At 38.6% G+C, this 23,987-nt stretch overlaps 1 protein-coding gene, 4 non-coding genes and 1 pseudogene across 14 annotated transcripts in view; all 6 read left to right on the forward strand.

The window, feature by feature from the left end:
* The first annotated feature begins 123 nt into the window (after positions 1 to 123).
* Positions 124 to 23,987, forward strand: part of LOC137244138 (uncharacterized) — a 95,221-nt gene continuing 71,357 nt past the window's right edge. For 9 of the 10 annotated variants that reach the window (XR_010950800.1, XR_010950802.1, XR_010950801.1 and 6 more), the window contains exons 1-5: positions 124 to 417; positions 14,105 to 14,161; positions 14,362 to 14,426; positions 21,868 to 21,956; positions 23,414 to 23,828. The gene's annotated coding sequence lies outside the window, so the exon portion shown is untranslated. The other variant, XM_067772712.1, reaches the window with a different exon arrangement.
* Positions 464 to 547, forward strand: LOC137247367 (small nucleolar RNA Me28S-Gm1083). The gene has a single exon (XR_010951832.1). It is a non-coding gene; the product is annotated as a small nucleolar RNA Me28S-Gm1083 (small nucleolar RNA).
* LOC137247368 (small nucleolar RNA Me28S-Gm1083) lies at positions 13,949 to 14,037 on the forward strand. The gene has a single exon (XR_010951833.1). It is a non-coding gene; the product is annotated as a small nucleolar RNA Me28S-Gm1083 (small nucleolar RNA).
* Positions 14,205 to 14,290, forward strand: LOC137247360 (small nucleolar RNA Me28S-Gm1083). The gene has a single exon (XR_010951825.1). It is a non-coding gene; the product is annotated as a small nucleolar RNA Me28S-Gm1083 (small nucleolar RNA).
* On the forward strand, positions 22,937 to 23,060 carry LOC137247355 (small nucleolar RNA snoR639/H1; annotated as a pseudogene).
* On the forward strand, positions 23,175 to 23,315 carry LOC137247348 (small nucleolar RNA snoR639/H1). The gene has a single exon (XR_010951814.1). It is a non-coding gene; the product is annotated as a small nucleolar RNA snoR639/H1 (small nucleolar RNA).

The raw sequence follows: 23,987 nt of genomic DNA on the forward strand, positions 1-23,987 counted from the left end.
CATTAGGGATGTTCTATAAAATATATATAAAAGAAGTTTACATGAAGGTATGAATAAAATGCGTTAATATTTTATATTTGGTTATTTTAGCAATGCAGGCTCAAAAATTATTTTTTTGGGTATGCGTAGTGGAACTTTTTTTTCCTGAGCCCAAATCTTATCGACAAATCGATGGCGCGATATAGGTTAACTTTCGTCCATACAAATCGACCCAGGTTAATGTACGTATATAGGTACGTATTCCACTGAAAAAACACATCTATTTCCATGATGAACAATTAACTTTCACCCTTAACTGAAACACTAAAGCAAACATTTACAATCTAATCTTACCGAATTCAATAATATGAGTTAATTTTGCAGGTGGAGGAACATGAGCTGATTGTTGCTGTGTTAAGGAATTCACAGAAGGGAAATGTAAGTATCAAAACTTACTAATGCTAATAAAATAAGTGAAACCCAGATCCAAATGATGAAAACTTACTTTCGCCCCTAACTGAAACAAATTTAACTGTTGATTGCGATTGATTGGTCTTACTGATGTCGCAATTATTCAATAACATATTTTCTTCTCTTTGATTTATTACTAATTTATAAAATTTATATATTAGGCGGAGCGGATTTCGATTGTTGGGTGTCTACTGTCTACTGTGGCCTTAGTACAATTACACATTTGCCACAATATATTGATATTGAAAAAAAAAAACGGGACTTAATATAAAGTTGGTCTTTTCATTTACGATGTTGTTGTTGTAGCAGTGCTTTTCCCCACCTAACAGCCGCGACCGATCACAAATTGTCATCAATATCCTCTAACGGGAGTCCAAGGAAACTTGCTGTTTCGACAGGGGTGGACCATAATGAAAGGGTCGTTAGAGGCGTTGGTTCCACATTACAATTAAAGAGATGGTTGGTGTCATGCGGGGGCACATTGCAAGCGGGGCATACATTTTGTATGTCGGGGTTGATTCTGGATATGTAAGAGTTTAACCTGTCACAGTATCCAGAACGAAGTTGAGCCAGAGTGACTCGCGTTTCCCTGGGGAGTATGCGTTCCTCTTACGCAAGTTTTGGGTACTGTTCCCCGAGTACTGATTCACCGGGCAATTCTCGGCATAAAGGTCCGACGCCTGTTTGTGGAGTTCACCAAGCACCTGCTTGTGTTTTTCTTGCTTCATACGGCTGAGTTCTCAGTTGCCGTGTTTCCTCAAAATGCTTACGGAAATGACTCCTTAAGTCTCTAGGCGGTGCTTGCTCAGATGTCTGTTGGGATGCCCAGGTTTCTGGGTATTCAACAGGAACTGTTTGGTTAGCATCTCATTTCTCTCCCTGATGGGGAGTATTCTCGCCTCATTATGTAGATGGTGTTCTGGGGACATAAGAAGACAAGCCGTGGCGGTTCTGAGCGCAGTATTTTGGCAGGCCTATAGCTTCTTCCAGTGGGTAGTTTTTAGGCTTGGCGACCATATAGGGGACGCGTAGCACGCAAACGGCTGGCCAATTGCTTTGTATGTGGTAATGAGCGTTTCTTTGTCTTTTCCCCAAGTACTGCCAGCAAGGGATTTGAGGACTTTATTACGGCTCTGGATTTTCGGAACAATTGCGGCTGCGTGCTCACCAAAATGTAGATCCTGATCAAACGTCACACCCAAGATTTTGGGGTGTAGGACAGTCGGTAGCGTAGTGCCATCGACGTGGATGTTCAAAATGGTCGACGTTTGGGACGTCCATGTTGTAAATAAGGTCGGGGAAGATTTAGTCGGTGATAGTGCCAAGTTTCGCGAGGCGAAAAGACTGGAGAGATCAGGGAGGTAGCCGTTTATTCTATTGCATAGCTCATCGATCTGTGGGCAGGAAACGAATGTGACTCCTTCCGGTGGTGAAGGTAGCTTAGATATGTAGAAATTAAACAAAAGTGGGGATAGGACACCACCCTGTGGCACCCCTTGTTTAATTCTCCTTGGTTTTGATGTTTCGTTTCTAAATTGCACCGATGCCTGCCGGCCACCCAGATAATTAGCGGACCACCTTTTAAAACATGGGGGAAGTGTAGACCCTTCCAGGTCTTGCAGTAACGAGCCATAGTTGACCGTATGAAAAGCTTTTGATAGGTCTAGCGCTACGAGTACTGTTCTATGGTGGGGGTTTTGATTTAAACCGCATTTTATCTGTGTGATAATGGCATTTAGCGCGGTGGTAGTGTTTTCTGAAGCCATGCTGATGACAGGCTAGCTGCAAATTTGCTTGGAAATAAGGGAGCAAATTGGCATCAAGCGTCTGCTACTGGCGATAGAAGAGATATCGGACGATACGACTGTCCTATGTTAGCTGTTTTACCAGGCTTTAGTAGCGGAACCACCTTGGCCATTTTCCATTTCTCTGGTATGACAAAGGTGGAAAGAGACAGGTTGAAGACATGCGCTAAATATTTGAAACCCTCTTTCCCCTAGGCTTTTAAGCATCGGCATGGCTATGCCGTCTGGGCCCACTGCTTTAGATGGTTTAGCGCGACCAATGGGATCCTCAACCTCCTTAGCGGTGATGGTGATTGGTGACGCGCTGAATTCGTGTTTATGTGCGTGTCTGTTGGCCTCCGTCTATCTTTGTCGACCATAGAATGCATTATATATTGTCGGCAGAAAGCGCTCGCGCATTTTTTCGCACCTGACAGCACTTTGTCGCCAAAGGCGATGGAAACTTTGTCATTGTGCCTAGACGGATTCGATAGGGACTTTACAGTGGACCAAAGTTTACCTACACCGGCAAAGAGGTTACAACCGCTTAGGTGCTCCTCCCATTTCGCCCGCTTGTGTTCATCCACAAGCAATCTGATGCGTTGGTTTATATCCCTTATTTGGGTGTCGCCGGGATGGAGCTGTCTTATAAGGTCAGGTTCTCTCGCTAAACTTGCGGCCTCCGCCGGGAAGTGGAGCCGAATTTCGGGAATTCTACCGGCGGGAATGAAACGAGCTGAGGCGGATTCAATGACCTTGCGGAAAGCACGCTCCCCTTGGCAGGCATCAGTCGGGATAGGGAGGGAGGGCAGCAAAGCGGTGTAAAGGATTTGTATTCGTCCCACTTTCCTTTTTTAAAGTTAATGAAAGTGCGTTTTTCTGCGACGATGAAGTCGGCGGGACGCTCGAATGAAATAAGTATAGGCAGGTGGTCGGATGCCAATGTTACCATCTGCTGCCAGTTGACGCAATTTACGAGTTCTGCGCTCACCGGGATCGAGCTGTCTTATAAGGTCAAGTTCTCTCGCTAAACTTGCGGCCTCTGCCGGGAAGTGGGGCCGAATTTCGGGAATTCTACCGGCGGGAATGAAACGAGCCGAGGCGAAATCAATGACCTTGCGGAAAGCACGCTCCTCTTGGCGGGCATCAGTTGGGATAGGGAGGGCAGCAAAGCGGTTGTCTGTAAAGGATTTGTATTCGTCCCTCTCCTTTTTTAAAGTTAATGAAAGTGCGTTTTTCTGCGACGATGAAGTCGGCGGGACGCTCGAATGAAATAAGCATAGGCAGGTGGTCGGATGCCAATGTTACCATCGGCTGCCAGTTGACGCAGTTCACGAGTTCTGCGCTCTCCGGGATCGAGCTGTCTTATAAGGTCAAGTTCTCTCGCTAAACTTGCGGCCTCTGCCGGGAAGTGGGCCGAACTTCGGGAATTCTACCGGCGGGAATGAAAAGAGCCGAGGCGAAATCAATGACCTTGCGGAAAGCACGCTCCTCTTGGCGGACATCAGTTGGGATAGGGAGGGCAGCAAAGCGGTTGTCTGTAAAGGATTTGTATTCGTCCCACTTTCCTTTTTTAAAGTTAATGAAAGTGCGTTTTTCTGCGACGATGAAGTCGGCGGGACGCTCGAGCGAAATAAGTATAGGCAGGTGGTCGGATGCCAATGTTATCATCGGCTGCCAGTTGACGCAGTTCACGAGTTCTGCGCTCACGATTGAAATATCCGGCGAACTGTGACAGCTTCCTACCATACGTTTGGGGGCGTCTCCGTTTATAGTGCAGAACGTCGTTTCTTCTATTTGATCCGCTAACATCTCACCCCTACTGTCCACCTGCAAGTTTGAATGCCATAGATCGTGATGGGCATTGAAATCGCCTAAGATAATGCGATTGTTTCCATTGAGTACGCCGCTGATATCAGGGCGGTATCCACTGGGGCAACAGGTGACAGGAGGGATGTAGATGTTGATGATTTCTAGATTTGCATCGCCCGACCGGACAGATAATCCTTGACGTTCTAAGACACTGTCGCTGCGGTAGATGTCGGGATCAAATATATGATATTGCACAGTGTGGTGTTCTGTGTGGTTCTGTGGACATTATACCCAGAACAGGTCTGCAATGCAGATCTTGCTGTGAGTCTAGTCTCTTGAATCGCAGAAATGCGGATGTTGTGCCGCTTCATGAAGACGACTATCTCCGTGATCTTCCCAGTTAATCCAGTACAGTTTAACTGTAGAATTCTGAAGTGCATAGGGTGGGGGGGGGGGGGGGGGGGGAGTAAGTGACGGGTGACTACGCCTGGGTTGTGGAAGGCCAGAACGCGATTGCTGTTGAGGCCCTGGGACTAGACGTCCTTGGGTAGGCATTGGGGTACCCGGTGTATTTTGGTATGCGGCCTGGCAACATGGCGCACTGAAAACAGTCGGGGGATTGCCGTCGCGGAGACCAGAACATCTAGGAAAGTGCCACCGTCCATGGCAGAAGCTGCATTGGGCGGATGTCGCAAACGTATATATTCTGTGCTGGTAAACGGTGCAAAGGGAGGTAGGGACTAAGAGTCTCTTTCCCTGACCTACACAATTGCTGCCGGAAAAGAGGGGGAAGAAGACGGGGACAGGGGCTGATGCTCGGTATTGCTCCCGACTCTACTACGGAGATTGTAGGTATGAGTGGGAGCAGCCGTGTGAGTTGGTGGCACCGTGGGCGCGAGCAACAGCGGGTACTTGTTGTGGCTTGCTGAGCAGCGGGGCTGGTGGAAGGTGTCATGAACGAACGATAGTTGAGAGAAGACTGAACTTTATTATACTCAGTTGAGCAGAGCTCACAGAGTATATTAAGTTTGATTGGATAACGGTTGGTTGTACAGGTATAAAGGAATCGAGATAGATATAGACTTCCATATATCAAAATCATCAGGATGGAAAAAAAATTTGATTGAGCCATGTCCGTCCGTCCGTCTGCCCGTTAACACGATAACTTGAGTAAATTTTGAGATATCTTGATGAAATTTGGTATGTAGGTTCCTGAGCACTCATCTCAGATCGATATTTAAAATGGACGATATCGGACTATAACCACGCCCACTTTTCGATATCGAAAATTTCGAAAAACCGAAAAAGTCCGATAATTCATTACCAAAGACAGATAAAGCGATGAAACTTCGTAGGTGGGTTGAACTTATGACGCAGAATAGAAAATTAGTAAAATTTTGGACAATGGGCGTGGCACCGCCCACTTTTAAAAGAAGGTAATTTAAAATTTTTGCAGACTGTAATTTGGCAGTCGTTGAAGATATCATGATGAAATTTGGCAGGAACGTTACTCCTATTACTATATGTACGCCTAATAAAAATTAGCAAAATCGGAGAAGGACCACGCCCACTTTAAAAAAAAAATTTTTTAAGTAAAATTTTAACAAAAAATTTAATATCTTTACAGTATATAAGTAAATTATGTCAACATTCAACTCCAGTAATGATATGGTGCAACAAAATACAAAAATAAAAGAAAATTTCAAAATGGGCGTGGCTCCGCCCTTTTTCATTTAATTTGTCTAGGATACTTTTCATGTCATAAGTCGAACAAAAATGTACCAATCCTTTTGAAATTTGGCAGGGGCATAGATTTTATGACGCTAACTCTTTTCTGTGAAAATGGGCGAAATCGGTTGAAGCCACGCCCAGTTTTTATACACAGTGGTCCGTCTGTCCTTCCGCATGGCCCTTAACACGATAACTTGAGCAAAAATCGACATATCTTTACTGAACTTAGTTCACGTACTTATCTGAACTCACTTTATCTTTGTATAAAAAATGAACGAAATCCGACTATGACGACGCCTACTTTTTCGATATCGAAAATTACGAAAAATGCCATAATTCTATACCAAATACGAAAAAAGGGATGAAACATGGCAATTGGATTGGTTTATTGACGCGAAATATAACTTTAGAAAAAACTTTGTAAAATGCTTGTGATACCTACCATATTAAGTACAAGAAAATGAAAAAGTTCTGCAGTGCGAAATAAAAAACCCTTGAAATCTTGGCAGGTATTACATATATAAATAAATTAGCGGTATCCAACAGATGATGTTCTGGGTCACCCCGGTCCACAGTTTGGTCGATATCTGGAAAACGCCTTCACATATACAACTACCACCACTCCCTTTTAAAACTCTCATTAATACCTTTAATTGGATACCAATATCGTACAAACACATTCTAGAGTCACCATTGGTCCACCTTTATGGCGATATCTCGAAAAGGCGTCCACCTATAGAACTAAGCCCCGATCCCTTTTAAAATACTCATTAGCACCTTTCATTTGATACCCATATCGTACAAACATATTCTAGAGTCACCCCTGGTCCACCTTTATGGCGATATCTCGAGAAAGCGACCACCTATAGAACGAAGACCCACTCCCTTTTAAAAATACTCATTAACACCTTTCATTTGATACCCATATCGTACAAACAAAGTCTAAGTTGCGATACCTCGAAAAGGCGTCCACCTATAGAACTAAGGCCCACTCCCTTTTAAAGTACTCATTAACACCTTTCTTTTGATACCCATATTATACAAACGCATTCTAGAGTCACCCCTGGTCCACCTTTATGGCGATATCTCGACCACCACTCCCTTTTAAAACCCTCATTAATACCTTTAATTTTATAACCATATCGTACAAACACATTCTAGAGTCACCCCTGGTCCACCTTTATGGCGATATTTCGAAACGGCTTCCACCTATAGACCTAAGGCCCACTCCCTTTTAAAATACTCATTAACACCTTTCGTTTGATACCCATATTGTACAAACGCATTCTAGAGTCACCCCTGGTCCACCTTTATGGCGATATCTCTGAAAAGGCGACCACCTATACAACTACCACCACTACCTTTTAAAACCCTCATTAATACCTTTAATTTGATATCCATATCGTACAAACAAATTCTAGGGTCACCCCTGGTCCACCTTTATGACGATATCTCGAAACGGCGTCCACCTATGGAACTAAGGGTCACTCCCTTTATAATACTCATTAACACCTTTCTTTTGATACCCATATTGTACAAACAAATTCTAGGGTCACCCCTGGTCTACCTTTATGGCGATATCTCGAAACGGCGTCCACCTATGGAACTAAGGATTTCTTACTTTTAAAATACTCATTAACACCTTTCATTTGATACCCATATCGTGCAAACAAATTCTAGAGGCAACCCTGATCCACCTTTATGGCGATATCCCTAAATGGCGTCCACCTATATAACTATGGCCCACTCCCTCATAAAATATTCTTTAGTGCCTTTCATTTGATAGACATGTCATACAAACACATTCCAGGGTTTCCCTCGGTGCATTTTCCTACATGGTTATTTTCCCTTATGTTGTCACCATAGCTCCCAACTGAGTATGAAATGTTCGGTTACACCCGAACTTAACCTTCTTTACTTGTTTAATATTCAAATGAGTATACTAATGTATTGATAATACATATATATATGTATGTGCGTAGGTATATACGTAACATCTTTCCAGTTTTATATATTTTTTTTGTTAATATGTAATAATAATATGTAATTGATAAGTAAATAGCAAAATTCATTGAAATTATACTTCAGTGTAATTGACTTATTGCGAGTTTGCGCAAATTTAACGTTCTACGAAGTGCATGTACTAAATGTTTGTACTCTTATAATTGACTTCATTATTTTCTATGCTTTATAAAATTCTGTTTGCTTAATAGACCGCCCATATTTGGAAGTTTTCTGCTTGTCTATAGGTTGTGCTTCTTTGCATTCTGATGCGGGCGAGGGTGTTACCGTAGGCGATTCGCTTTGTAGGTTTTGTGTTGACACTGGTGGTGCTGCTTTACGTTGCTGTGACGATGATATGCTTGTGCTGAAGTTTGAAGCAGATCTGGGGTTTACTACTACCGTCGGTGCTGTTTTAATCGTAGATTTTGTCGGATGAATGTGAATCGTATTTCGCCTTAGAAGTTTTCCGTCATCCGTTCTGACCACTAGAGATCGTGGAGCACTGTGATGTGCTTTTTCGACTATGCCGGTTATCCAGTCCCTATGACCGCGTTTTATTCTGACTCGGTCACCAGGAGCATACGTTTTTGGGCTGCGTTTTGTGTGTAACTGGGCGCTAACATTGCACCGTGATTTTTCTATCGATCGCTGAACGTTTTTTACAATTGCTGGTTTTAGAGCTTCGCTGGTTGTGGGCAGTCTTGAGCGCGTCACTCTTCTCATTAAACGTTGGTTCGGGGAGAGCAGACTTTCATTACGTGGAGTATTTCTGTAGTTTAAAAGCGCTAAATGTATGTCGGATTTATCCTTGTAACAATTTTTCAGCATATTTTTTGCAACTTGTACGTAACGCTTTGCCAAGCCATTCGAGCGTGGATAATGTGGACTGGATGTCTGGTGTTCGATCTCCCATAACATAATGAACTCGGCGAATTGCCTCGATGAGAACTGCGGTCCATTGTCGGATTCCAGTATTGCCGGTATTCCGTGTGTTGCAAACCAGTTCTTTAATGTGCTTATCACCTCTGCGGATGTTGCGTGACTTAGTTTTGCGAAGTCTAGTTAGCCGGAGTAGCTGTCTACTACTAGTAGGTAGGTGTTGTCGTGAAATGTGAAAAGGTCTGTCGCAACGATTTCCCATGGGAGTGTTGGAATTTTCTTCATCAATAATGGGTCCTTTGCATTCGATGACTGATGTGACTGACAGATGCGGCAATGTTCGATGAAGTCTTGTATATCCTTTTGCACGCCAATCCAGAATACGACTGCCCGGCCACGATTTAAGCAGCGTTGTATGCCTAAGTGTCCTTCATGAATCTTGCGTATTATATCTTTCTGCATCGATTTCGGTATAATTTTTTTCATTCCTTTTCTAACGATTTTGTCTTCCACGGTCAGCTCCTCGCGAAAGTTCCAGTACGGTCGCACTGATTGACTTACGTCCTTAATGGATGATGGCCAGCCGGAGGTTATGAAGTGAATTAATAATTGCAGCTCTGCGTCTTTGGAAGTTTCTATAATTAGCTTTCTGACGGTTGCTGGTGTTGCTTGTGAAATTGCTAAAACTTCAACATCATCTTCTGGTTTGTTATTTTCAACATTTTTGCAATCTCTGCTTAGTGCGTCTGCTAATTTTATCTCAGCACCCTTCCTGTATATTATCTTTGGATCATATGGAATAACGTTGAGTATAATTTTTTGCAGCCGAGGCGATGCTGCGTGTATGGGTTTTTTGAACCCTTTCTTGTGTTGCAGTTAATGTTTTTGATGCGTACGCTACTGGTTGGCAGTTTTGAAGTAGTGCTGCGCCTATACTAAATTTGCTGGCGTCCACTTGATGTGTCACATCTAGATTTGGGTCGTAGAATTTAAGTACGGGAATTGAGGCTATCGATTTTTTTAATTTCTCAAATGCGTTTTCGTGTTCAATAGTCCAACACGATGCTACATTTTTTTGAAGTAGCTTACGAAAGGGCGAAGTTATTTCTGAAAGGTTTTTTATAAATTTTCCAAGGTATGTGGCCATTCCAATTATCCTTTGTAGTTGTTTTTGGTTTTTAGGTGTTTCTAAATTTTCTATAGCTTTTGTCTTTTCTGGATCCGGTGAAACGCCGGAGCTGGAAAGAATATGCCCTAAAAACTTAACTGTGTTGACGTTGAATTTGCATTTTTCCTTGTTTAATTTAAGACCGGATGTTTGCAATATGTCGAGTACCTTTTTTGTGTGTTTTTGCAGTTCGTTCTTCGATTTAGCATACACGAGGATGTCATCCATTGAAACTTCTGTATTTTCACAATTTTCGAGAAGGTTTGACATTAAAGATTGATAGACTTCGGGGGCTGATGCCAAGCCGAAGGGTAGCCGCTGGAATGAGTATCTACCCTGTTATGGATTCGCATTTTCGTTGGAAGCAGTAAGGAAGGCGGTCGGCATGATGTGGTGGTGCACAGTGGCTAGTCATTGTCGGCTGGGGCGGTCCTTGCCAACCTTACTGTTCCTGCGCCATAAACAGAAAAAAAGTCATATCATACCTTTCAAACTCAGCTGTCAAAAAGCGCAGAGGCAACTCAAAACGCTTGAAATTCAAATTATATATATATACATTGTATTTGTATGATATAAGAAAAGAAAGTTTAAATCTTTAAGCCAGTTCGTGCATAATCGACCAATGGCTGCGGCCGCAAATTTTTTTCTAACAATTTATGGTTGAGCTCCAAAAATGGATCGCTAACACGATTCACGTGATAAAGACGGCTTATTATGAATAAAATTTATAGAGCTAACAAAATTGACCCTTGTTAAATGGGTTAACCGGGCTGTATAAAAGTCTCTAAGTACTGCTTAGAAGTTTCTTTTAACTATTTATCTCTAAGGTTATACTTTGCTGGTGCTTACATAGCCGCCAGAGTACGTACCATGGGCCTCTGCCGGTGTGGTTACTGGTGATGTTGTTGTTGCTGGTGAAGGTGTCGCTGTTGTCGGTTATGGCGCGCGGTCTTGGGCGCGCTGTGTTGGTACTGTTGGTGGTTGTTGCGCTCTGGTCCGAGGTAATCGAGTGAACCTGGTGGCGATAGAACTTCGTGCTGACCTTTAGGATCTGGATGACTTGGTAATTTTGGCGTTCGTTGTATTACGCTGCAGCGTACTGCTGGCCCTTGACGCGGAGGTGGTGTCGGACGCTTTTCCGAAGGTGGTAGTGTACTCCGTAAACGTAGAGAAAGGGGTTTATCTTCGGATAACAAGGGTTCTCATCACCATTTAGTTTAGTGCCGTCCGAATCCGAATCGAAATCACTAGAACTTTCCTCACTAGGTGTGACTGTGAAACGCCGACCTACTTCAACTGGATATTCTATACGTGGAGCTTGTGTCACCACCACACAACCGTTGTAAGGTTTATTACCACCCCGAAATAGACGAGTAAAAACGAGGCTTGTCGGAATGGACTGTGTCGGTACTTTGCGCTATCGACTCTTCCTAGTTTCTGGGCATTTCCCGGTTTATTCTTTGGTAGTTGGGTTAAGGAATCGGCCTGCGGTTCCTCGTTGCAGCCCTTTGGTTCTTCACAATACTCTCTTGGAAATATGCCCAGCACGCGAGGGTGTTTTGCGTTGAGTTGAATATAGTTGGGGACGTGCAGTTGAGGTAAGCAATAGTGCTAATGAAGCAGTCTGTGAGCTTGAGGCCTTTGGTGTTGAAGTTGTGTCCTAGATGCTATACGATCCTTTTGGTATGGTCTCAGGGCCGCCAAAATTTAGGCTGAAGCAAATCACAAATCTTCTCGTTGGTATAACGCCTTATAGGAGTAGTTTTACGATAAACCTTTTTGGTTTTATAAAAATTTCCGATTAACTGCGCAAGTAAAATGATGTTCCTACGGCCGGTTCCGCTAGTGATCGCCGGTCTTTTCCTTTCTTGTTTCGATACTATTGCATCGCAACTTTTTGGTCCCATCACTAGTCATTAGGTGTGTTCGCACGAAAACGCTCCCAAGTGGACCGTAACCGTAGACCATAACAACCCCATGGTGTTGCCATGGTGAGGTACGGTTTGGTGCGTTCTGATACCGGTATTGCCAAAAGCCTTTTTTGCAATCTAGAATTGTAAAGAAACGCGAACCTTTTATTTTAGCGGTAATTTCTTCGATTGTGTTCAGTGGATGATACCGTCTTCTTATATTCGTATTAACGTCCGTTGGATCCATGCATAGGCGGATTTTACCTTTTTGTTTTACCACCACCATGGGTGACGGCTGGAGTAGCTCCCTCATTTTTTTTCAGTACGCCAAGTTTAACCATGTTGTCGATTTCTTCTTTAACAATTGTTTTTATAGTGTGCGGAATCTTTCTTGCAGCATATTGTTCGAATTTAGGTTTCTCGACAAGGTCTATGTCATAAGTAAAATTTTGGAGTTTGCCTAGCCCATTGAAGATTGAATTGTCTATTTTAAGTTCGTCTATTCTTGCTAACAAACCCAATTTCTCGCAGTCTTCTTTACCTAATATAGGTTCGCAACCAACGAAGTCATTCACTACGAGGAATTTTAATGTGTTTGTTTTTTCCCTGACAGCGCATGGCAGGTAAACTTCTCCACGAACGTTGAGCTTGGTGCCACCGAAGGCTATTAGTTTTTGGTTTACTGGATGAATGTGTTTTATAGAATTTCTATTAAGCGAGCTAAACGGAATCACATTACACTGAGCAGCGGAGTCTAATTTGAATTTAAGACTATTTCCACTTACTAATATTTGCTCATACCAGTTAAGTGCATCATCTTTATTTGTTGCTCTTTTCTTAATGCTGAAAACAAGTAAATCACTATCGTAGTCATCACTGTTTTCGTCTTCTTTGTACAGCGTGTTCACTTTTTTATTGGTGTTGTTTTTATTGTTATTGCGGCGAATACACAATTGCGGTAAATGTCCCTTTTTTCCGCAATATTTGCATTTTACATTATATGCTTTGCATTCTCCTCTTTGATGTATTTCACCGCAGCAAACACAATTATACCTGGATTGGTTTCTCGTGTACGTTTTGTTTTCGTTGTGGTTGCTTTTACGTGTGTGATATTTTTTTATAGCTTCGACTTTTGTTTCCTCCGTCTTATGTAGCTCTCTAATTTGTTGAGTTGCCATTTCGCTGGCTTTGCAAATTTTAATGGCGTTCTGTAAAGTGACGTCATCTTCTGCTAACAATTTTTCTCTGATTGTGTCGTTTTTTATGCCTACCACAATTTTGTCGCGCACGAGGGAGTCTTCCAGATTATCGAATGCACATTTTTTTGCTTGGTTTTTTATTTTCGTAAAGAATTCTTCGAATGGCTCATTTTCGTTTTGCGCCATCGTATTAAATATATAACGTTCAAATGTTACACTTATTTTGGGAGCGAAGTATTCCTCAAATTTAGCTTTTATTGCCTCCACGTTGTTTGCCTGTTGGCTTGTAAGCGAAAATGAGTTGAATATATTGATGTCATCACTACCAATGCTGGACATGAATGAGGCGATCTGTATTTCGGCGCTTTTATTTTCCAATTGTGCCGCCGTTGCGAACCAATTGTATTGCTGGAGCCATTCCTTCCACGTGTTTGATACATTATTACCTGTGATTTGTAGATGCTTTGGTGGTCTAACGAAACCGCCACTGCTGGATGTTGCTTCGTTTTCCGGCATAGATTAAAACACGTGTGGTACTTTCACGATTTATTTTCGATTTATTTTTAATCGTATTTGACCGATTCTGACACCATGTCATGAACGAACGATAGTTGAGAGAAGACTGAACTTTATTTAATATTCAAATGAGTATACTAATGTATTGATAATACATATACATATGTATGTGCGTAGGTATATACGTAACATAAGGTAGGGGGGGGGGGGGGGGGGGGCGGCGCTAAGGCGCAGAGTCGTTCCGGTACATAGAGCCGACGGCCTCGTTTATTGTAACTTGCAGCACTCTTAAAAGAGTATATTTATGTATATCATCATTGATGTTCATTTTTAACTTGTTCGTATATATGTATGTACATAAAATTTTTTTGAACTAAGAATCTCGCAGACAAAAAGTTAAAAGAACAAATAGAAGCAAAATCAAAGATTCAGTTTACTATTAAGTTCAAAGACCCGGTTAAGTGAACAAGTTAAGAACGAAACGACCCAACTCTATTTAACATGATGAACAAATACTTTCGCCCCTAACTGAAAAAAATTGTTTACTGTTGATTGCGATTGATTGGTCTTACTGAACCCCAATTCCATACATTTGGGCTTTTTTTTTTTTGATATTTTGTTGCTATTACTTATTAAAGTTTATTTTTACAGGTGAAGAAACACATCAGCGGATTGTTGTTTTTAACAGGGCATTCTCAAAAGGGAAATGTAAGTTAACAAAGCTAATTGAAATTTAATAAGTGAAACCAAACTCGAAATGATGAACAATTACTTTCGCCCCTAACTGAAAACAAAACATTTAATGTTGATTGCGATTGATTGGTCTTACTGAAGTTGAATGCCAACAAAAATTTTGTAATCAGTAATTTAAGACTTAGAATAATAATTACTATTTCTTTTTGTTTTAGCTACGATGTGTGTGTAATGTTCCTATTCAATCATGTTGTTATAAAGAGATTTGATACTAACTTTGGTAAGATTTTTTAGCATCATAATTTATATTTACTATTAAGCGTACGAGTTTTTCTATCCCTTGTAAAAAGTGGAAGAGCCCATGACAGCCAGACTTTCGTCATTTTATACAAGTTGAAATTTGGTCAGTGCATACTTACACCTGAAGTAGGAATGTTGGTACACTATGAAGGTTGAGTCATTGTGGCTTTAGCAGATATCGTGCTAAAAATTTACAGAAATATACCTTACTTTCGTAATTTTAATAAGGCTGATTTATATATATTTTCTTCGTAAAGATATAAAAAGTCACTAGCCAGACACTTTCTATAAAAGCATTGTCCAGTGTCCAGCCAGACACTTTTAATACTTCTTAACTTGAAAGAACATTCAAGAAATTTTATAATGAATCTCAAATATCTTTGCGGTATAATCGCGTGACGACCTGAAACAAAATTACGTAAAACCTTTTGCACAGTTATGTAAATTCAAACATCTGGGTCTCCAAATTGGTAAAAGACACCAACACATCATATGATCTGGCCCAGCAATGGTCAAATCCCTTTGAAAACAAAATTGTTTCCCTGTGTAGAATAAAGATACAAAAAACACATGAAAATTGTCAACTTCAGCTAAATATATTTCTTGGCTGTCAAAATATCTGTTTTTTACCTTTGGATTAACGTTCCCGAGGTCAATACATGTGTTTGACGACTCGCCCGAAATTTTTGAACGCTATCCGTAGTCGACCTCGACCACTGCTTTAGACTTGGCAAACACTTTGGTAGTTTGTGGGTTTCTGCCCCTTACAACATATCTTCAAGCGGCTTCTTTTAAGCCACTTCAGATGCGTAACTTACACGTAACGTACATCCAAATGGTACTACAGGGCCTTGTGTGCCTTCCTTTAAACGTTTAACTAAACGCGGAGTTTAATTATTTGCAAACATAAAACAAATTTAAACAGCGAACTGTCCAAAAGTAGTAAGAGTTCGGAAAGTCCCAAAGGGAAATTTTAAAAGCTCTATTCCAAAGGTTGCCCGATAGAAATCCCGGGGGTGGTGAATGGGAAAGGGATGGCTGTAAGGTTTTAATGGTTTCGGTTCAATGTTAATGACCGCACTGCGTTACCCAGCCTTCAAAAATTGAACACACTTCCGAGTGCAACTGGCATCACTGTCAGCTGTTGCATTCAGCGAGTTTAGAAAAAATGAAGATTGAATTCAATTCGTTGATGTGAAGAAGAGAGGCCGGTCGTGCTAAAAGAAATAGTATATAAAAAACGAAGTGAAAACTAAAAGTACTAGTGTTGTAAGAAGTTAATGTGTAATAAAGAAAAATTATGTTATAAAACTTTAAAACAACATTTATTTATTTAAACAAAAGAAAATAAAAAGTTAAAAGTAAGTGTGGGCGCACAGCAGCAGCGAGTGTGTGTGTGCACAACAATTTTCATGGTGTCTAAAATGGACACCTTAAATGGCGACCGTGGGCCGTGCTGCAAAATGGGTCACTTGCAAAAAAAATTTCGAAACAAAATACGTGGCCGTTTCAATAATTGAAAAAATTTAAAATTCTTTCAAAAAATTTAAAAATTTCAAATCGTTTAATAAATATAAAAAACCAAAATTCTAAAAAAAATTAAAAAAAACCCTACAAAAAAAATTTAAAAATGTGCAAAACTTTACAAAAAAATATCAAAAAAAAAGTCAAATGCTGTAAAAGCAAAATGAACTAATTTACAAACTTTTCTACTTAGACATTTTTCATATGGTAGTGTAAAATAAAACTACCATGGACTAATTTCCAAATTTTTAATACGGCTCATACATATATGGTGGTGGTACAACCATGCATAGGGTACAGTAAAGTGCAAAATAATAATACGTAAAACTAATTTATACGGAGATAATAAAAATACCTAATAGCTAAAGAACTTTCAAAAAATGCAGAGATAAATCACAAATTAACAAAAGCAGTGATAATCTACAATACTAAATACGAAAAATCTACAAATTTAATACAAAACGGAGATAATTTAAAAAACGGAGATAATTTATAATAACATAAAGATACAAATTAATAAAAGCGGAAATAATGAAAAAACTAAATCTAATAATGAGTACTGTACAGCGAATATTCGACATAACGGTGCTAGCTAAAACACGCCACCAATAAGTGTATACAGCTATAGACATAACGGTCTCAGACAAACCACGCCATCAATAACTACAGTTACTTATACAACTATACCGATGCCATGGAGTGGCGCAGCAGCAAAACGCCAGCAGAGGAAATTACTGCATCTGGCAGCAAATAGCAGCAGAGGAGGTTATTATACAGCAGCAGAGGAGGTTATTATTCAACATTCGGCATCACAGAAATTCGGCAGTTCAAATATGGGTATGGCGCGCAGTGTGCACAGTGTAACTACATGTTACATGTAGACAATTGCAAATCTCTTCAACTTTAAAATTTAAAAATCTCTTAATTTTACTTCTTTAAAACACATTTTAGTTTTGAAATCTTTATTCTTCATATCATACTGTAACATTATCTATATGTAGCTATGTAGTTTTAATCACTATTGTCCAAGAAAAATTATTAAAACATTACAAAACACGAAAAAAAATACATTTATAAAAATTTTCTATAAATTTATTTCGAAATAATAAGGGTCAAAGTTGAACAAAACCAAACTTAAAATTCAATTTAATACATTCGGTCAAATAAATTTCCTTTTTTCTACTTTTTACCATTCGGCAATTTCAACGGTTCTAATCATAACTTCAAAAATATGCAAAATTCAATTCCGTTGATTCTAAATACAATTAATAAAAAATCCTAAACATTGTAAACTTTCATTAAAATATTGCTGTGTGAAATTTTCGTTGGTGAAAAATTTCTTTTTTTGGTTTTTGCCCAACTACCCCATATACGTACTTAGGTTTCAAGTGTAACAATTTATTTTGCCAACCTTTCATGGCAACACAAATATGAGATTTTTAATTTTTTTTTGGAAATACGGTGCGTCCGTAAACAAACATACATACATTTTTTTTTTGCATAAAGCGGTGGTTCCGTAATTAACCAAAAAGATTTTTTTTGCGTAAACGGTGGCTCCGTGAACAACCAACGAAATATTTTTTTTTTAATCCCGGTGCGTCCAAGGACATTCATATTACAAGTTTCAAAATATGGGGTGCGCCCGTATCTATAAAAATAAAACCATACAATTTTAATAAAAACGGTGCGTCCGTAATAACACAAACACATTGAGATCTTTTTAATAAAGCGGTGCGTCCGTTATCAACAGCCAAGTCTTTTTACCAAAATAAAATATTTTCCTTTGAAATCAATTTAAATTAAATTACTTCAATATACATTCAATTTATCATTAAATATTTAGTCTTTCATTAAATTGCCGGATGATTCTTTCAATTTCACATCAACATTCAATTCAATTTCAATTTCGGTTAAATTTTCGTAAGCAATTTCTACAAATTCGACTTTAATCAGTTTAAATATTTCTTCTTTGCTTCCTACTACATATGTTTCTTAGAAACAAAAAATTTGTTCCCAGAATTTCAGAGCAAGACTCAGATTCCGAAAATTCAGATTTTAATTCCAAAAATTCAGTTTCCAATTCCAAAAATTTTAATTCCGAAAGTTCCGATTCCGAAAATCTTGACTTTAAAAGCCCAGTTTCGGAAGGCTCAACCACATATTCGCCCAGTACAATTAAAAACCTTGTTGTTAGACTTTCTTTGTCCGGAGAATTTCACGGATTTGAGGAATTGCCCGAAACACATATCTCAATTCCTGCTAATTCCGATACAAATATGGCAACTCCTGAGGAAAAAAGATCGTTTATCAGCATGTGTGCTGGTATTATGCGTGAAAATTATAGCGGCGAGCCCCTGGGTCTTGAATCTTTCATTACTAAAATTGAGTTAATCGAAGAATTTGTCGACGAAAATTTAACTGGCACTTGTATTTCATATATTAAATCCAAATCGATGGTAAAGCTCGAGAAGCGATACCAACTCAAATACTTTCAGTTAATGACATAAAAATAGCACTACGTAACCGTATAAAACCCGACAACTCCAAAGTTGTGGCCGGAAAAATTGCGGCTTTGCAAGTTAATAATAATAATTACACCGATTTTGCAAAACGCGTCGAGGAATTGTCTGATTCTTTAGAGCGTTCGCTCATTATCGAAGGGATTACTTAGGCCAAAGCCCATGAAATGGCCATCGAGCAAACAGTTAACATTTGTTTTTGTTTTTATCGGCCTATTGATAAATCATTCAAGGTTCGAATCGAGCTCAAGGCCAGAACAATAATTTTTTTCGAATGATAATTATTGTTATTTTTTAATTTTTCTAAATTTGAAAAATTGTATTTTTGTTTTTGGAATAGTAAGTAGAAAATTTTTCAGACAACCTGCCATAGCTGCGCAGATAGATCCATTTCGAAGGGTGCTAAGCCTTCATCATAAGTACGCTTTAGGCATGCTGCGCTAACCATTAACCGCTGTATAGCTAAATGGTTAGCGCAGCATGCCTAAAGCGTACTGATGATGAAGGCTTAGCACCCTTCGAAATGGATCTATCTGCGCAGCTATGGCAGGTTGTCTGAAAAATTTTCTACTTACTATTCCAAAAACAAAAATACAATTTTTCAAATTTAGAAAATATAAAAAATAACAATAATTATCATTAGAAAAAAATGATTGTTCTGGCCTTGAGCTCGATTCGAACCTTGAATGGCAAACAGTTAACGTTTGCCGATTGAACGCAAAAACCAGTTTAGTCAAATCAATCCTCGCTTCAACCAATTTTTCTGATTCCAAGGACGTAGTAGCTAAACTGATTGAAGAGAAATCAAATGAAATAAAAGAACGCCAAGTTTTAGCATTTAGGGCGTGGAACAATAACAATTTCAGAAATTTTCAAAGTAATAACCGAGGTCGAAATTTCCAAAATCAAAGTCGTAACTTTAACAGTTATAGACAAAATAGACCATCTTTTAGTAACAGTAACTATGGCAACAATCGCGGCAATCAAAGGCAAAATTTCCGTTCCGGAGGCGGAAATCGGCATCAGTCTAATAATAATAATAATAGCAGCAATAGTCGTACTAGCAATAATAATGGTTCGAACACTCCCAACAATAGAGATAGAAATGCAAGTGTCCGGACTTTAAACAGGGAAGCCCCTCAGGAGCGAACACTGAGGGAGGACGAGACAAATTACTAACTGATTCATCTCACAGTTTTTCTTCTAAAAACGTTTATTGTCTTAACTTAAATTATTCCGATTTTATACAAATAAATATTACTGGCTCTAACAAATTTTGTACATTTCTAGTCGATACACAAGCCGACATTTCGTTAATTAAAAATTCTTCTCTTAATAAAAATTTGTCAATTAATAACAATGATACAATTAATATTACTGGAGTAACTACAGATACAGTTTCTGCATTAGGTACTTTTACAAATAACTTACACTTTTCAAATTTTTATATCAAACATACGTTGCACGTGGTAGACAATGACTTCAACATTCCATCAGATGGAATACTTGGTAAGGATTTCCTAAAAACAAATAAATGCGATATCAGCTATGCAAAAAATTGCATTTCCTTCTGGATAGGCAATAGAAAGATCGCACTTCCCATCTATCACGGAATGGAAAGCGATACATTTGTTATACCACCTCGTTGCGAAGTTTATAGAATTTTCGCCTTGGAAAAAGACTCAGAACCACTTTTCGTGGATTCTCAAGAGATTTCTGACGGTGTTTTCACAGCGAAATGTATAATTGATACTAGTAATCCGATCATTAAAGTAATAATCACCACAAATAGCGTAAAATACGTAAATAACTGCAACATTCAAACAGAAAAACTTTCTAATTATCACGTTTATAAAATCAATAACCCAGTAAAACAAGATAGTCGTATCAAAGAACTTAAAAGCATTTTAGAGAAACAAATACCTAATTATGCTGAAAATAAGCTTATTAACTTATGTTTACAATATTCCGATATTTTTGCGCTAGACAATGATAAAATGACAATAAACAATTTTTATGAACAAAAACTAAGACTAAACGATACGACGCCAGTATACATTAAAAATTACCGCCTACCGTATTCTCAACGCGAAGAAATAACTAAACAGGTTAATAAATTATTGGAAAACGATCTGATCGAAAATAGTTGTTCAAATTACAACAGTCCTTTGATTTTGGTACCGAAAAGGACCTAAATGGCCAAAAATCGTATAGAATGTGCGTTGACTTTAGGGCTGTAAATAAAAAGTTAATTGCCGATAAATTTCCTTTGGCAAGTGTAGACGATATTTTGGATAACCTTGGCCGTGCGAAATTCTTTTCTACTTTGGATCTTTTTTCGGGTTTTCACCAAATTCTACTTCACAAATATTCAACGAGACATAACATCTTTTAGTACTGACCGCGGAGCTTTTCGATGGAAGGTGTTACCATTTGGCTTAAACGTGGCTCCAAATTCATTTTCAAGAATGATGTCAATTGAATTTTCTGGCATTTCACCCAACCAAGCCTTTATGTATGTAGACGATATAATAGTAATTGGATGTAGCGAAGCACATCATCTCACGAATCTAAAAAAAGTTTTCGAGACCTGTAGGAAGTTCAACTTGCGACTTAACCCAAAAAAATGTAATTTTCTTAGACCTGAAGTAACTTTCTTAGGACATAAATGCTCAGCAAATGGATTGCTACCAGACGATTCAAAAATTAAAGCAATTAAAAGGTATCCTAAGCCACGCGATAAAGACGCTGACCGAAGATTCGTGGCATTTGCAAATTATTATAGGAGATTCATTCCAAATTTTGCTTCTTTGGCAGCTCCATTGAATCGTTTGAGTAGAAAAAAGGTTGAAAAACTAGCGAAAAGTCTGATTTCTCCAAAACTATTACAATATCCAAATTTCACCAAAGAATTTTTAATTTCGGTAGATGCTTCAAAGTTGGGTTGTGGTGCGATACTGAGTCAAAATCATAATGGTAACGACTTGCCAATTTGTTTTGCTTCAAAAGCCTTTAGCAAATCGGAACAAAACAAAGCAATAATAGAATTAGAACTTTTGGCAATATATTTTGCAATAAAGCAATTTCGTGCATATATTTCACTTCAAAGTTAAGTCAGATCATCGTCCACTAGTTTATCTATTTAATATGTTCCCCAGAATTCGTTACAATATTTAAATAACTTTTTGTATGTCTTTGCTCTTATTAAATATTAGTCATTTGAATGATGAGAAAAGGATTCTGATTTAAGTGAAATGATTCGCTTTAACCGCAACAACTCTCCTCGAAAAATAGGTCCTACTGAAATTTGTATATCTCAACAAATTTAATCGGAAAGTTTTTTGTACGAAATAATAAAAAAAAACTACTTTATTGCAGTGCGCAGTGAACTTAAGGATTAAAATTTCCAGTTATGCAACAATCGATAAGGCTCGAAGTCGGACCTGTATGACTTGATAGTGTCATAGGTGAGTGCATATAACCATGGATCTTTTTTTGCATTAAAGCATAGACATGCAGATAAATATTTTTTAATAATTGGGCCTTCGCCATCAGTACGCTTTAGGCATGCTGCGCTAACCATTTAGCTATACAGGGTGGTTTGTTTGACTGATATTTTGATTTTGAAAATTGGATAGGGGCTTTGTGAATTGAGCTAACTATATATATTTCCAATTAATTGTTGTGTGCCGCTGTGACGGCTGAATGGTTATAGCAGCGGCGCCTAAACGTTGCCGATGAAGGAATTTAGCAGTTCCCGAAATGGATCTATACAACGAGCTTTGGCAGTTGTCTAAATTTTTTCTTTCTTCTATTCTAATTTAAAAAAAAAATTTTCAATTAAGAAAAAATGTACCATAACAATAATAATGATACAAAATTATGTTAGGCCTTGAGCTCGATTCGAACCCGCGATCTATATATATTTCCGTAAAAAATGTTTCACTATTTTTTTAGAAGAACCAGTGGAAAACAAAATTGTTTACTGGCATACATTTATGAAATACTGAACGGGCTGTGACACGTCAATTTCCAATTCGTTTAATTAATTCCTTTGATACTGCAAAAGATTGGTGCCCAAAACACCCTTATCTAGCAATAGCATTAAGAACAAAACAAAAATGTATATTATTTCTTGTAAAATAATCCATTTGTGTTTTTCAACCCCGTGACATAAGCCGGCAGGGAATAAACCATGGCTCAATTATATGGTTGGCTCATCTCATCAGTTGATTTTATTTATTTCATTGCATGGTCGATGGGATTGTCAAAAGGAGATGGCAAACTCAAAATGAAACCAAGCCATTGGCAACATTTTCTTACACATACAAAAACTCCTAAGTTTTACGTTTCCATTCCATACTATTCGCACCAACACCAATACATAAATTTTGACAATTTGAACAGACATATTTTGTTATTGTACAGATGAGCCAACCATATAGTTAAACCATGCAATAAACATTTTCAGTTTTCTCTGTGACTATAATTGGGAACAATAATTTTAATCTGATGTGTGTATATTTCGAAAAGCTGTCTCTGCTTTGAAATAAAGATTTATTCAGACCATAGTTACTTATTATTAAAAATGTTAATATTCCAAATCAACATCACAATAAAAATTATACATACATATGTACCATGAAAACACAAAACAAGTTTATTTATGTATATATTTACTCAATACCCCATGACATAAGCCGGCAGGGCAAATATTTTTTATCGAGTTTTCCCTGTGACTACGATTGGGAACACAAATATTCTCCGATGTGTGTATGTGGCAAGATAATTTTATAGATTGTTACAAAGATTGAATTTGGCGTACATTGCAATGCAAAATAAAATTTAAAAAATCGCTATTAACTATAGAGCTTAAGTTGTTTTATAATTGCATCAATTTGTTTTTTCCTTTTTTGTTTTCTAGGTGAATGCCGTTTGTTACGGTGCTAAGATTATGTTGCCTGGTGTATTGAGGTACGAAGATTGTATTGAGATTGATCAAGAAATTGTTATTGTAACAACAAAGGGTGAAGCAATTTGTTTAGCTGTAGCACAAATGACTACAGCAACAATGGCTTCGTGTGATCATGGTTTGTGGCAAAAATCAAGCGAGTCATTATTATACTTATCCACGTAAACGGGGCCTAGGGCCTAAAGCATCTGCAAAGAAAGCTCTAATTGCTTCAGGAAAACTAGACAAATATGGGCGTCCTAATGAGAACACTTCCAAGGAGTGGTTGACTGGCTTTGTCGATTACAATGCAAAGAGGCCAGCTGCAGCTCTTGTAGAACAAAGCGCAGCACCAACGAATGGTGCTAGTACAGAGGATGGTAAAAAGGTAAGAATCAGATTTCCAAAGTTTAACTCGATTTACACATAGGCTGTCCCTAATCGTCCGGAAAGTTCAATAAAAAAATTTCCGAATTAATTATACCCAGCTGTACTTGTGCACATTGTATTAAAACTTTGATTGGATAACGGTTGGTTGTACAGGTAT

The sequence above is a fragment of the Eurosta solidaginis genome, chromosome 3 (assembly GCF_040869045.1).
Source record: "Eurosta solidaginis isolate ZX-2024a chromosome 3, ASM4086904v1, whole genome shotgun sequence".
NCBI lineage: Eukaryota > Metazoa > Arthropoda > Insecta > Diptera > Tephritidae > Eurosta > Eurosta solidaginis.